This window comes from Typopeltis vanoorti, chromosome 7, assembly GCF_054136105.1.
Source record: "Typopeltis vanoorti isolate ZY-2024b chromosome 7, IOZ_Tvanoo_1.0, whole genome shotgun sequence".
NCBI classification, from domain to species: domain Eukaryota; kingdom Metazoa; phylum Arthropoda; class Arachnida; order Uropygi; family Thelyphonidae; genus Typopeltis; species Typopeltis vanoorti.
Window position 1 is genome coordinate 92,700,627 of NC_143555.1, and position 15,595 is coordinate 92,716,221.

At 36.6% G+C, this 15,595-nt stretch overlaps 1 protein-coding gene across 5 annotated transcripts in view; it reads right to left on the minus strand.

The window, feature by feature from the left end:
* Positions 1 to 15,595, minus strand: part of LOC150104866 (PGAP2-interacting protein-like) — a 227,525-nt gene that overhangs the window by 93,650 nt on the left and 118,280 nt on the right. The window lies entirely within an intron of this gene.

Below are 15,595 nucleotides of genomic sequence, written 5' to 3' on the forward strand. Positions count from 1 at the left end.
TTTCTACTACTATTCTTCATCCTAAAAATTACAACTTGCACAACATAGATATTGAAATCCAACACATTTCTTATTTTCTTCCCAACTTCCATCCACCTGTGGCACAAATATAAGTGATGCAATGATGCAAAAAACCTTGTTCTGACACAAAGGTGTCAGAACAAGGTTTTTTGCCTGGAGGGTGGTGAATGAGTGGAATTCATTGCCTGACTTAGTTGTGAGCTCTTCGTCTGTAAATGAATTCAAGAAGAGATATGACAGATATTGTTTTGCTAGTTTGGGTCTCCCACGATGAGTCTACTGACTCCATGGAGATACCCGTAATAATAATAATAATAGTATTGTATATTAGTACTACAAATGGGCATAAAAGTTGAGAAGACAGAACTTGTTAACAATGGATTTGAAAATTATGAAGTTATGTTGATAATCTTCAAAAAAAAAAAAATCTCCATAAAACATCAATAAAAGGAAGAAAAGTTAGTCCTGAGTTTGGTGTTGTGAAAGTGTACTAAACAGCTACTATATACATTTTAAAGATTTAAAATAATGAGGAGAGAATTACCAATGCCAATTCTGATGAACAGTGACTAAATGAAATATTTAAAGAAAATGCAAGCAACAAAAACTAAATATCTGTGTGAAAGAGAAAGTGGAGTGAATTGGTGAATGATGGGTTCATTAAACAAGCAACAGGTTTTTATTGATTTGTGCAGGGCAAGATTTGTCAGTCATGTTTAGAATGGAATCCTTTTAAAGTGCCATTCCATATATCAGAAGAGCATTCAGCAGTGAGATGGATTTTGATTTGTACAGATATAATTTCAAATCTGGATAATTTCATCTCTTATTTCAGATACTGATTTGGTCACTACTGATACTATTTTCAATTTTATGATTTAATTAACTAATAGTAATCTCGAGCCATATAAATAACAGCACTCTAGCTGTGGCATTCTTCACCAAAGTTTAGGCCAGTAGTGTTAACAGTTGACCAGATGGATGACATTTCGCATATGGTGGTTTTCAAACTTTTTAAAGAAATGTCTCTCCCCACCCTTTTTTATGTAAAAAATAAAATTGCTTGTCTCCCCTACACTTTTCATAAAACAAACACTGACCTATAGTTTTCTTGGCATATATGTTATTCTAGAAAATTTTATTCTAGAAAAGATAATCTTAGTTTTTTTTTTTTGATAGTACAATAATAATAAAAAAAAACTTATATGCATAATTACACTTCAAACCAAACTAAAAGTAAAATGGCACAGATATTTTAAAAATTACAACTTTAAAATTTTTAACTTAGCATATTAATGACATATATGGTGTCAATGGGGCATTATATCAAACAATACTTAGTCTTTATTTGAGTTGTAAGTCAGCAGTTACAATTGAAGGAAGTACAGGAAGGTGGTTTAATTTTAAATCTGGTGTGAGACAAGGATATACATTATCCCCTCTGTTATTCATTATCTATATGGATCACATTATGAAGGAATGTGGTATTAAACCTGATATCAAAATTGGAGACGTTAATGTCAGCTCTTTGCTTTATGCAGACGATGTTATATTTCTAAATAAATACACTAGAAGTCTGCAAGATTCCCTGACTAAATTGAATAACCGTTGTAATAGATATGGTATGAAGGTCAGTAATAACAGCAAATACAGGCAGAAGAATTGAAAATATCAACTGCATTGCAAATGGAGAACCTATAGAACAAGTGAAACATTTTAGCCACTTAGGCACGATTTTTGGTGAAGATGTTAAATTAAATATGGAAATAGACAACAAAATAAACAAAGCTGGTATGGTAGGAAGTCAAATGAATAAATTTGTATGGAATAAGAGAGAAATTAGTCAAAACACTAAATTAGCTGTATACGAGGGTGGTCTCAAAAGTTCTCGGCCTCGGCCATAGATGGCAACACTATCGGCAAGAGATTTTTTTCTCTAAGTTGGTACATCTGTCATAAGCATCCATGTGAAATTGCAAATCATTCTATAGTACAGGTAGGTATTCAAAAATCCAGCCATCGATAATCCAGTTCCTTCAGATCTCCGGCATGGATTTCGGAGCGTGCATTTTCAAATTTACCGCGTTGGCGCGCGCCTGTTTTCTGTTTCTATTTATGTTTTAATGGCGCTGTAGTCGATAAGCATTGCGATAACCTCCTTATTCCTTCTCATTTTATCATTTATTTGCTGCTGTATAGCCCCATTATGGATTCAGAACCATTATATTTAGTTGGTGAACATTAAAATTTTATAAGCTTTTCATTTAGTGTTTAATTTTCTTTCTTTAAAGGACTGTACAGGTAGTCATTTTCTGTTAAAAATATACAGCATATATAACTATTCGAAATCCGGCACTCTTTAGGTCCGGAGGTTGCTGGGTTTTTGAATATCTACCTGTAGTTTGTTTTATAGAGCTGCCTGTATCCCTTGAAATGGATAAAATTGAGTATCGTGCTTTTATAAAATTCTTTGTAAAAGAAGGTTTAATGCCAAAAGAAATTAATTCAAAGTTCATAAAAGTTAATGGGCACTCTTCTCCTTTGTTTTCGACAATAAAGAAATGGGGTGCCGAGTTTAAGATGTTCGCTGCCAACTACGAGTATACTCGTAGTTGGTATATGAGCCTCACAAGCCAACTACGAATATACTCGTATGTCGATTACTGACCTCCTATACCAAGCACGAGTTAATTAACCCTTAGTATAAGTAACTTAATTTGGACCCTTTGCTTGTGAATAAAGCGGAGAGCACGTCTGAGGGCTTAGTAGAAGGGAAATAATTTCAGCTAAAATATAATATATTATATATATGCCTCAGAAGCCAACTATGAATATACTCGTATGTCGATTACCGACCTCCTATGCCAAGCACAAGTTGATGCGTAATTTATAAATCAAATTAAAACTAAAAAAATCAATAAAAATAATAAAATGAAATCAATAAAATAAAAACCAATTTATTCAAATTACGAATGATACACTTTAAAACAATTTTCCATGCACAATGGTGGTTTTTCCTGGCAAACAGGACAATAATAACATGTTTCGCGTCGTTGTTTGTTTCGTGTACATACTAGGCATGGCTTTGTTGGGCGATTCTTTTTTTCTGTAGGTGGTAAAATTTCAAAATAATGAAGATCCCGAATCCTGCTGATATTCTGTGATGCTGTAAGCTCATCCATTCCAACAAAAACTGAGATAAATTGATTTCTAAATTTTAACGTAGTCATTGCATTTCCAGTAATTATATTATAAAATTTATGCGCCTTTTGAATGTATATATCGAAAATGCGTATTGCCAATTTCTTTGACAATCTAATTGTCTTTCATAAGGCAGAATAGTAAGAAAGCATTTGATCAGAAAGATCGATGCCTGACATACCCAAATTATAGTCCCTGACGATATTTGATTTAAAATGAATTTTACCATTCCAATTTTTCGCTTCAACCATTTCAAATTTATGCATATTTGAAATGGAAAGAACTTCCCTCTGATCTTTCCATTGGCAATGATGAATTCATTCAATTCATCATTAATCATATTAGAGTAAGCTTCTTATTCTTTATCAGTAAGTTTTCTTTTACTGGTCATGGCAAAACTGAAGGTTTTTAGAGACTAGACACAATAAACACAGTCGTCAGCGCATGTAATATATAGGTGAGGGTGATATGAGATTACTCGTAGTTGGCATATGAAACAAAATTCTGTCTGATAAGATGGCTACGAGATTACTCGTAGTGACCTTGAAGACGTGAAAGTACTTGGTGTGCGGGAACAAATTATGCCCGAGGAGTGTGGCAGCAAACGTGTTAAATGTGGCCGTACCAGCCTTAAAGATGATACATGTGAAGGATGTCTGAAAAGTGTAACACCACCAGAAATCATTGATCAAGTGCATGATATCGTATTGGTGTGTAATCCAGATGATTTTTATGAAAGAAAAATGTAATTGCAATTTGTTTCATTCATTTAAAATGAGTGTCACATACTACAACGGACTCTCACTATAGCAAACACCACTATAACAAACTACTGAAAAGTCCAACCTAAGACCTCACAAGCACAGAGCAAAAGGAAATTACCTATAGAAATATCTGTTTATCATCAACCATTTTCTGTTCACTGCTGGATGAAGGTCTCTCCCAAAGTCCTTCATCTATTCCTATCTTGAGCCTTCTATGCCACTGAGTTCCTGCCATTTCTTTAATCTCATCCTCTCACCATCTCTTTGGTCTTTCTGTAGCTCTCTTTCCATCTCCAGGATACCATTCTGATATCAACTTTGTTAATTTTTTAGTGGTACTTCTTGAATTATGACCTACCCATTGCCGTTTGGATCTTTTAATGGCTATTATAATGTCTCTCACCCTAGTCTGAGCTCTGATCCAAGTATTGCACTTTCTCTCTAGAATAGTAATACCAATAGGTCTGTGCAGACAATCCTTTCCCAGGACATGCCTGGGAAAGGAATGTCCTGGGTTTGATTCCCATTGCTGACGTGAGGAGCTCAGGATCTTTCTCAGATATAGCCAAGTTAGCCAGTCTTGGGTGTTGGTTGCAGAGTTTTTCTTCTCAGTTTATCTGGGGTGAAAAACTCCATATAAACTGGGGATACACTGAGAGGAATAGGACTAACCAGCTTATCCTAGAGTACGGTTGCAATTAAATGAATAGAAAGTCTTCGACAGTGCAAAGTAAAAGAAAGAAAAAGGAAGAAGTAATGATCTTTCCCTTTTCCTCTTGGTAATCCTCAACTTTTTTGGACATTTTTTAGTAATTAATATTTTCTTAATTTTAATTAAAATTTAAACTTTAAAATTAATTTTAATTTTTTTTAATAATTATCTGTTATAACACTATTTTTGAAATTTCTACACTATAGTGAAAATCAACTGTACTATGCTAAGTTGTTAACCAGAGACTTCAAGGAAGTCAGGGGACTCATTGAAGTAGGCCCATATCATTTACAATAGTGTCAATACCTATTCTTGAATATATTCATACTACCTGCACTCATGATCTCCAAAGGCAATCATTCATTTAAATCACACATACTCCATGAAAGGAAAAATCTGGCTCTCACCCCTTTCTTGACTGTGTTCATTCTCAACTTCCATGGATGCTCTCTCATTCTCACACCACCCTCCATGAAATTAAAAATTCCATCTATTGGTATCCTCTATCACTCTTTCAGAAGTTCATAAGTCTCTATCATATCACATATCTTATCTTTCGCCTGTTTGCTAGTGTCTATAGTCCATAACTTCTCACTCCTTAAAATCTAGATTCCACAGTCTGGATATCACATTTAATCTTTGCTCTCTCTCTCTCTCTCACTGTATCTGAATCACCTCAACAACTGGAAGACCAGATCTATGCACACTAGTCCAGAAGCCCTTCCATGCTGTGTCCTGTCAAAAGTCTTAGCAACGTTGAAAATTATCATAGTTTATCCATTCCACTTGTCTAACTCAATCATAATACAAGTTACCTACACATGACCTTTCTTTAGTAAATCAGGGCTGTTTTTTTGCTTAGTATAGATTCACTTCGACCCATTTCTATTGAAAGTTCTTATCAACTTTTCCAAAATATTTATCTGAGTGCAGTTGCGATTAAATGAATAGAAAACCCTCGACACTGCAAAGTAAAAGAAGGAAAAAGGAAGAAATGATCTTTCCCTTTTCCTCTGGGTAATCCTCAACGTTTTTGGACATTTTTTAGTAATTAACTTTTTCTTAATTTTAATTAAAACAAACTTTAAAATTAATTTTAATTCTACAGTCTGGTCAAAAATATAGCTATAAACATTTAGCATCTGTGCTTATATCTCATCAGTCCCTATTGCCAATAATTCTTATTCAATTTATGCTACAACTCTAGGACCTGCTTCTCATACACAGTTAAATCAAGTTCATTTCAATTTCCATTCAAAACTATGGAAACATTTCCTAAATATTTAATACAAATTCTTTTGTACCAAAGGCAGTTTTCACACATTGGTTTTATATGTCCCACCACTTTATCTAGTAGTGCAACTACACTATGTACCAATAATTTTCTGGACTTTGGCAATTTACAATTGATACCAGCAGGTGAACCCTAATATCGGGTATGTCCACCTTTGGCTTTGATTATCTCCTGCATCCTTTGAGGAAGGCTTTCCACCAAAGGGCAGCAGATATCATGGAATTTGTCTGCATTCCTCCATCAAAGCAGCGCTGAGTTCAGTGACAGATCAAGGACGTGCTGCTCTGGACCTCAATCGCCACTCCAATTTGTCCCACAGATGTTAATGGAGTTGAGGTCAGGACTCTGCACAGGCCAGGGCAGTCGTTTAACACCCATCTCTTCATACCAATTTCATAACAGCTGCAGCTTCGTAGCATGGGGCATTGTCATCTTGATAGTAACATGGGTCCATTCCATAAAAACTCCACAGTGTAGCAAATATCAAAATATCGAGGTACTGAGCTGCCTTCATGGAACCACAGTGGGACCACTGGTAATGTGGTCCCACTGAGGTTCCTCCATCAGTGGCCCCACTCCAAACCAGCTGAATGCACCCCACACCATTACTCCACCACCACTGTAAAGTATTGATTTACAGAAGATAAAAAATAGTACACAATTCTGCCACCAGGGGGGACGTTTGGTGCTATCAGTGCATGGTTTGGGATTAATTAAACAGTACCAGCTAGAAGACACAACAAATAAATTTTCATGTTTGTATAACTTACAGATGTGGTTCAATATGTCTTCCTTTCGAATGTTCTAAGAACTACAGTCTGTGAATGACATTTTCTACAGCGGAACACAACAGATATGCATTGATTTGCCTCTGCTGTGTTATTCTGTCTTTCAGAGTTGCCATATCAGGAACATGTCCTTCATACGTCACGCATTTTAGATGGCCCCCCCAACCAAAAATCACAGGAGTTGAGATCAGGCAAACGAGTGGGAAATGGCCATGATGTGGGAAATGCATGACTAATCACTCTGTTCTGTGAAGTGTTTTTGTAACATTCACTGTACCAGTAATATAATGCGAGATGGTGCTCCATCCTGCATGAATATGGTAGAGTCAAGGCATCTTCGCTGCTATAGTTGTGGACCAACAAAGTTGTGCAGCATCTCTCGATACCTAACAGCAGAGATGATCCACCTGTGCTATGAGTTGCCCGGTGTTGTACTACCTTACCCCAGTCCTGAAGATATTTTCAGGCACAAACTTTGTTTGCTCACACTTGGATAAAGGATTAAACTAAATTTATGATAGTTGTTAAAATATGGTTTTCATTACTGTTTTATAATTTTCTTCCTCAGTTTCCCATTTTCTAACATTTGGCAGTAATCAGCCATTACATTTACATTTTATGGAAAGAATGCTGTAACATATACTTTCCATATCTTGATATCCTAATAGAAACATTCCTCCTACTCTTCAATTACTCTGAAGTTAGCTGAAAAATATGTTAAATTCAGAAAATTAACAGTCATGCTTATCAATACCCAAGATGTTGAAACTTGTTCAAACAGGGTTTAGATTTATTTTTTTGGTAACTGAAATGCTGACTATTTCCCTAAAATTTTCCAGTCTTAAAGCTGATCCAAGTTACTCTATCTCAGCCTGGTTTACTTATATTTCAATGTTGCATCCTGCATCAATTCTTCTATTTGGAAACCTATGAAAATTTTCACTGCCTAAAAAGGTAAGAGATGTTAAGAAATTATCGCAAATTTTGTCCAATACCAGAATTTTAGTGTGAATATCACTGCGCAATGAATGTTCAGATAATTCTTCAAGTTGGACACACTTTTCACAGTCAGTGTGAGACCACCATCTTGCTTACTGGAAGTCTGAAGTGACTTGAAAAGCACCACATCTGGCTTCCAGAGAAATGGATTATTTAATCCTTAGTCTATATCCACATTACTTCCACACCAGAGTTGGAGTAGACACCTGGAAAGGAGGGAGGTTTCTAATGATCCTTGATTTGTCTCAGGAAGATAGATAATTTGTTTAGAGGTTTGTATACTGTTTTGATTTTCTGTTTCAGGAGGGAGCCCATTTATCTGCTGTATTTTTGTTGTAGGGTAAAGATATAGTGTGTGTGTGTGGGTACAGTCTGGTTTGAGGGGTGGGAGTTTGTTGTATTTTTAAGGAGTTCAGCAAAGTTTTTTTTTTTGCTATATTCATTTTGTTGGGATGATGTGAGTAGAGCCTATTGTTCTAAGTGTGTAGTGCTAGTCCTGAGAAAGAAATTTGCTCTATCCCAAGGTTGAAAATTCCAAGTGTCTGAGCAGGTTGGTAATGTGAAGTGGGATATGTGTGTGTGGGTGGGTGGGTGTGGGGGGGGGCTTATGGTAAACTCAACACATGGGGAGGGGGGATCAATCTGCTTGCCTTGTAACTAAAGTATCCAAGAAGGCTAGAGCTCATTCTTTTACCTCTTCCAGAGTGAAAAACTAATTTGAGGATAGATATCATTGAGAAAATGTAAAACGTAAGAGAGAGAGAGTGTGGGCCATGTGGCAAGACATCTTCTATATATACCTTAACTATACTTTGGGCTTGAAATGCGACAAAATTAAGTGTCAAAGATTCAAAATTCCATGCATAAGTTAGCAATGGAATGAAAGTGGAGGGCCCATTGCTACACCTCCAATTTGTTCAAAGGGTTCTTCACTTTCACCAGCTAAAATAACCAGTTTAAGACAGTGCTTAAAGAGTTCGCTAATGTCAGAGGGATAAATTTTGGAAAGTAAGACTAGTGCATAGTGACTTGTTAAAATATATGACACATCAAAGCTCTGACTGAAGAACTCTTATCTTCATCAGTCAGAGAACTCGATCGTTCTTCTCTGACTGAAGGTTCTGTATACAGCAGTTTTAAAGTGCGTGGTTTTTTCTTTTTTAACGTAATTAGGTTTCAAGGTTATATTGTGAGTGATCTGTGTAATTTAGCGCTCGTGTAAAATTGCGATTTTTATCTGTTTTATTATTTTTTTTCCTTAGAAAATTAGAATTTTATAGTATATTAGAGTAGATTTTTGTATTTTTAGAATATTTAGTGTCTTTATAAAATTTTTATTGTAATATTTTAATATTAAATGCAGGTGCAAAATGCCAAAAAGGCTAACATAACAATATTAAAGAGGATAAAAAAAAATTAAAAATAATCAACTAACACCTTTTTATTCCTGTATATACAGGGAGTAGGCGAGGCCGTATTTAGTCCTAACTTTTTGGAGACTGAGTGGGCAGTTCAATCTCCACTGGTACCCAATCAGAGATAGTTGGCTCAAGGCTATCACTAATTAAGCGGCACGCAGTGAAGAGAGACGGCTCTACGTGTGCCGCCATCTCGTGGTCCCTAACCCTTAACACTCATATTTGATGTCTGAAATAATGTGGGTTCTACGGTCAATTTTCTTGAGTTTACGGGACGAAAAACCTGAGTTTCCTGGAGGAAAAACCTGCTCGCCCGTGCCAGAGATCGACTAACTCGGGAAACGGTCGAAAAAAGGCTTAGAAAAATTTCCTCAAGTCGCTGATTAGACTCGAAACCAAGTCTTCCTTTGTGCGGCCAAGCGCCGTGGTGTGCAAATACCACATCCACTGAGCCACACAGGCTTTGAAAATAATTTAATAAATAAGAACCTTTGAGAGCCATGGGATGAAGACGATTAAGTGATTTCACTTAAAAGAAGAGAGTGTGAGGAACCTTTTTAAGCAGAGGGTGTTAGAGAGGATTTTGGATGGACTAAAAAGTGTACAAGATTGGTGAAGACATAATTCAAAAGCAATTCTGAGCTGTGCAATCAGGGTACTTGGAAAAACATCTGGAAAGATTAGAGAGCAGGAGGGTTGGTGGTGGAATAATAATGTACAAGAAGCAGTGACAGCTAACAGGAAAGTAAAGCAGAAGTGGGACGAGTCAAGAGTGGAAGAGGACAGAGAGGAGTACAGAGAGAGAAAAAGCGAGAAGCCAAGAGAGTTGTTGCACAGGCAATGGCATATCAAGATCTTTATGATCAATTAGAGACAAAAGAAGGACAGAGAAAAATTGATTTGCAAAATGTAGAAATAAGGCATCAAAGGACATCTTACATGTGAGGCAGATCAAAGCCTCTGGAGGAACAGTATTAAGGAGGTATGTGGATATAAGAAACAGATGGAGAATATACTTTGAAGGGCTTTAGAATAAGAAAACTGCGAGGACTCACAGAGAAGATGGGCAGCTTTATGGGGGGGGATAATGCAGAACATCAGAAGAGTGGAAGTGAAGGAGGCCATAAAGAGAATGAAGAATGGAAAATCGGTGGGCACTGACATGATCCCAGTGGAGGCACGGAAGGCACTGGAGGAAGAGGGGAATTGACCTGGTGTGGGACCTGTTCAAAAAGTTTGCTAACAGGAAAAATATACTCGAGGAGTGGAAGGAAAGTACTCTTGTCCCTATCTACAAGGGTAAAGGGATGCACAAGCCTAAGAATTACAGAGGAATAAAGTTAATGTCCCACACAATGATAATCCTAGAAAGGGTTCTTGATGGACGACTGAGGCAGGAGGTAGAGATCGCAAAGGAGCAATTTGGCTTCATGCATGGTCAATCAATGAAAGATGCTATCTTTGGGTTATGACAGATGATGGAAAAGTTTCCAGAGAAACAATGGGAGCTACAGCTGGTGTTTAGTGATCTGATGAAACGTACAATAGAGTGCCAAGGCAAGAAATCTGGAGATGTCTGAGGGAGAAGATGGTACTGGAGAAATATGTCAGTTGGTGCAGGAGACGTACAGAAATGTGAAGACAAGAATTCAGACCTGTCTGGGAGAGACAAAGTTTTCGTGTAACAGTTGGTTTGCATCAAGGGTCAGCATCACAATATTAACAGTCAGTTCCTGTTTAATATTATGATGGACGTGGTGACAGAGGAGGTAAGAGAAGACGCACTTTGGACAACGTTGTATGCGGACAACATTGTGCTGTGTGCAGAATCAAGAGAAGAAGCATATGTATTGCAAAGTGGATGGCAGCCAAGAAACAGATCTGGAGCTGGAAGGAAATGTCATCAGGAAGGTTAGGGACTTGAGATACTTAGGCTCAACAGTGAAAGAGGATGGAGAGGCTGAGAAGGAAGTGGGATGCAGGATACAAGCTGAATGGAGGAACTAGAGAGAGAGAGAGAGATGGCTGGAGTGCTATGCGATAAGAGGGTGCCAATCGATCTAAAAAGCAAAACTTACAGGACAGTAGTGAGACCAACTATGACATATGCTATGAAAACTGTGGCCCTGAGGAAAAATAACATCAGCAGTTTAAAGGAACACAGGGAGAATAAAAAAAGTTCAGCAGCAAAATGGAAAACAAAGCACGGAATCAAGTAAGTTAGTGCATAATAACAAAAATATGGCAAGTAAAGGTGATTATAAAAAGAAGGATGGTATTTGGTATTGTGACCATCACAAAACATGTAATTGATGAGCTGGTTATAAAGTCAAGTTTTCCCAGTGCAAAAATTAAAAATATAAAGCAAGCAATTCAAAAACTGAAAAGAAAAGTACATGAGATCATAATTGTAGTAGGTACTAACGACTTAACTAGTGATAAGTTAAGTATGAGAGAGGAGGTGAAAGGGTTGTTGGAAGAAGCGAGAGTGAAGAGTGATACAACGAAAATAGTAAGTATATTACCTCGATATGATAAAAATGAATTAAGAAGCTGGGCTATGATGGCAAATGATTCGATATGTAAACTATTCAGAAGAAATGGATGAGAGTTTTTGGATGTGTGGAGTGAGTTTGAGGGAAGATTTAATTTATATACAAGGGACAGCCCAGAATTGAATGCATCTGGCATCAGGAGTCTTGAAAAATTATTAATTGATATAAGAGTTAACACTGAGAGCCAGGGAAACTGAATTCCGATGGAAGGAATCATGAGAATCTGTGTGTAAGAGCAACAATCTTAGGTAACTGGGTTAATGATGGGAATGATTATTATTATTATGGAAATGATTAAGAAAAGACAACAATTCTGTGTTCGTCCTGTTTGAACCTATCAAGCATGTGTAATGATGTCTGCATAAGTAAGGAAGTAGATAAGAACAGAGATCTACAAGTTGTTGAACTATGTCATGCGGACAACAAAATGTATGCATGCAGGTAATCTATTATGTTTGTACTAGAAGTATCAGAAACAAAGGAGTAGAATTTGTTACCTTGGTTAACATATTGGGACCTCATATTGTAGGCATTAGTGAGACATGGATATCAGATCCAGACATACTAACTGGAATTGAGGGTAAAGTATTTTTAAGGGAAGGACAGACAGATAGGAGAGGGGGACATGCTGCTCATGATATCAAATGTCTTGAATCTAGTTAGAGATAACAACTATGACTGCAATACTAATAACAATTTTTCATGTGGCAGCGAATTTGAAGCCATCTGGTGTGAGGTGAGTCTAACAAGATTATATACATAGTGGGGTGTTGTTACAGACCTGGTGGATTGGTTGCTAGCGACGAAGAAGTGCGTCAACAAATAAATACGATGGGTGCAAAAAAGAGTAATCATAACAGGGGACTTTAATTATCCAAACATTGATTGGAAATTTATGAAATCACATGAGAAGAATGAAACTGAATTTAGTGACTGTTGCAAGACAATTTTCTCAGGCAGCATGTGACAGAAGGAACTCAAGGTCAAAGAGTGTTAGAGCTGATTATAGTGTCAGAGGGAGGTTTCAGTTAAAGAAGCTACTATTATGCCTCAAATTGGTGACAATGATCATGCAGTAGTCACTTGAGAAGTGGCTTAGTTTATGAATGTTCCATTCAGAAAATATTACATGCTGAATTACAAAGCAAGAAATTATGACCACCACCACCTGACAGGTATGATGGGTTCTATTTCATGTATCAGTTATTGGATGAGAAGGATATCAACATTGCATGGGAGGTGTTTAAAAAAAAATACTTAAATGAGGCGATATTAGAATGTGTCCCTAGAGTTTGAAGAATAAATAGAGTAGGAGTGAAATTGATGTGTAATCTAATTAAGCAAGATGTGATGATGTGATGTGCATAAGGATGATGATTATAAGCAACAGGCCAGAAGAGTCACAAGTGTTGTACGGAAAACTAAATCTAAGCATGAAAAGAAACTGATTCTGCAATGTGGATGGTACATGAGTGACTGATGCAGAATTGATTATTCAACTAATGAGGCATTCTGCTAAAAGCAATCAACCTAGTATATGCAACATTGAACTCTCTGCTACCTCTTCACCGTATGAGGAAACTTATATGAACTAGGAGGAAGTACTAGAGCTGTTGCACAAACTGAATAAGAATTCTGCAATAGAAACTGATGGGATATCAGCACAGATGCTAAAAAAAGTGTTCAGCTGAACTGGCTATTCCCATCAGTTTCTATTGCAGAATTCTTATTGGTCTTTGCACCACCCCTGTGCAATGGGATTATCATACATTCTTTCCACTCCTTTGGAATTTGAGTCTCAGAAGAGGGAAATTCCAAAGGAGTGGAAAGAATGTAGGGAAATCCCATTGCACAAGGGTGAGACCAATGTATCTAACTATCAACCAATCAGTATATCAGGGGTGGTGGTGAAGATTTTGGAAAAGTTGATTAGGACTCACATTTAGAAATGGGTTGAAAGAGAATCTCTACTTTCAATGAACAGCATGGATTTACTAAGGGATGGTCATGTTTTAGCAACTTGATCACATTCTATAATAATGTTACTATTCAACATTATTTGCTTAAATAAATACTAAAATATAAGCCAATTGGAAAGAAAAGGCAGGGTAGACCTCAAAAAAGGATATTGGATGGACAATGAGACCGGAACAGACCAATATGGTCTATACCCGTAATTAGTGTTATGATGATGTTACCATTGAACTAGACAAGGGGAATGGATACAAAATCCAAAAGTGTCGTGGATTTTGCTAAGGCTTTTGACAGAATACAGCATGGAATACTGTTGCATAAATGGAGAATATGAGATTGGATCGGATTATAAACTACTAGCATGAATGACTGACAGATATCCGTATGTTGAGGCTTAAGTGCTGTGCGGACATCATATTGGAGGCTTAATGAAATGTATACAGCACTCGGAAAGGAATAAAAATTATTTTAATATTTCCAACATTTTGTCTCAGTCACTGAGACATCTTCACGGATTACAAAAAACTAATGTAACATACACTCAAATACAACACAATACTAAGCTAACCACATGGTTAGCTTAGTATTGTGGAGGGTTTTTATGGAGAGTAGGAAAAGGACTAAAGTCCTATCTAGGTGGTGCACCTTCTATGGGCGATTGTAGTTGGCCTAGAATGTAAGGCGGGATCTCTGATGACTAATGTTTCCCAAATTTTTGGAAGTTTAATGCAACCATATTTATTTAGATTTAGTTGATTCCTGAGTGCTGCTGCAGATTCTAAAAACAGTTTTTCTTTTTTGAATTTACTGTGGTGGAGCATGGTGGTTTTTTCCAGGAGATCCTGTAGGTTGTATCAAAACATGTTTTACCAAGCCAGACTGACCATAGTCGTTGTTGCAGATTGATAAAATCTGTAATTCATCTGCAGATCTTATCAATCTTGGAATATTGCACACAGGTCTGGTCTCCTGGTTTCCATGGTGATTCTGATACAGTGGAGAGTGTGCAAAGGAGAGTGTCAAAAATGATATCAGGATTATGGAATACTGATTATGAAGACAGATTGAGAATTGTAGGCTGCAGACACTAGCAAACTTACAAACATCTGAAAGGGTTATACAGAATTTCAGTAGATGGAATTTTTCATTTTATGGAGGGTGGAGAAAGGACACGAGGGCATCCATGGAAGTTGAGAATGAATATTGTCAAGAAGGGTGTTAGGGCTATATTTTTCTCTCATAGAGAATTGTGTGATTGGAATAAATTGTTGTTGTGTGTGCGTGCAAGTAACGTGAATGAATTTAATAACCGGTTTGACAGCTAGTGTAAATAGTATGGCTTCCCTCAATGAGTTCCTGACTCCTTGGAGGTCTCTCTTAATAATAATAATAATAATAATGTAGGACAATGTCTTGTTGATATGTTTGTTGAATTCAGATGCCAAGTTTTAAGCTAGGTTATAGGTGGAACAGTTATAATAAAGAATTCTAAAGTATCAATGAAAAACAAAACAAAGTCTGCTAGATAACATTACAAGTTGATAACTGGAACTGTGTCCAAATTAAAAAAATTTTCCCCACATACACCAAGCTTGCTGCACACCACTGTGGATGCCATAAATTGTTCAGCTATAAACTGGCTAAACACTTGGGAATTGAACTTAACAAATACATCTGCAAGACATTGTCTTACAAAAAAAAAAAAACTCACTTTAAAAAAACCACTATACAGAATCTTCAATTAGAGAAAAATGATAGCTTAATGGGTTTCGATGTATCGATATGTGCCAGTTCTCTTTTCCAAAATTTATCCTTTGACATTTGTGAAATCTTTAAGCAGTCTTAAATTGAAGTATTTTAGTAGGAACA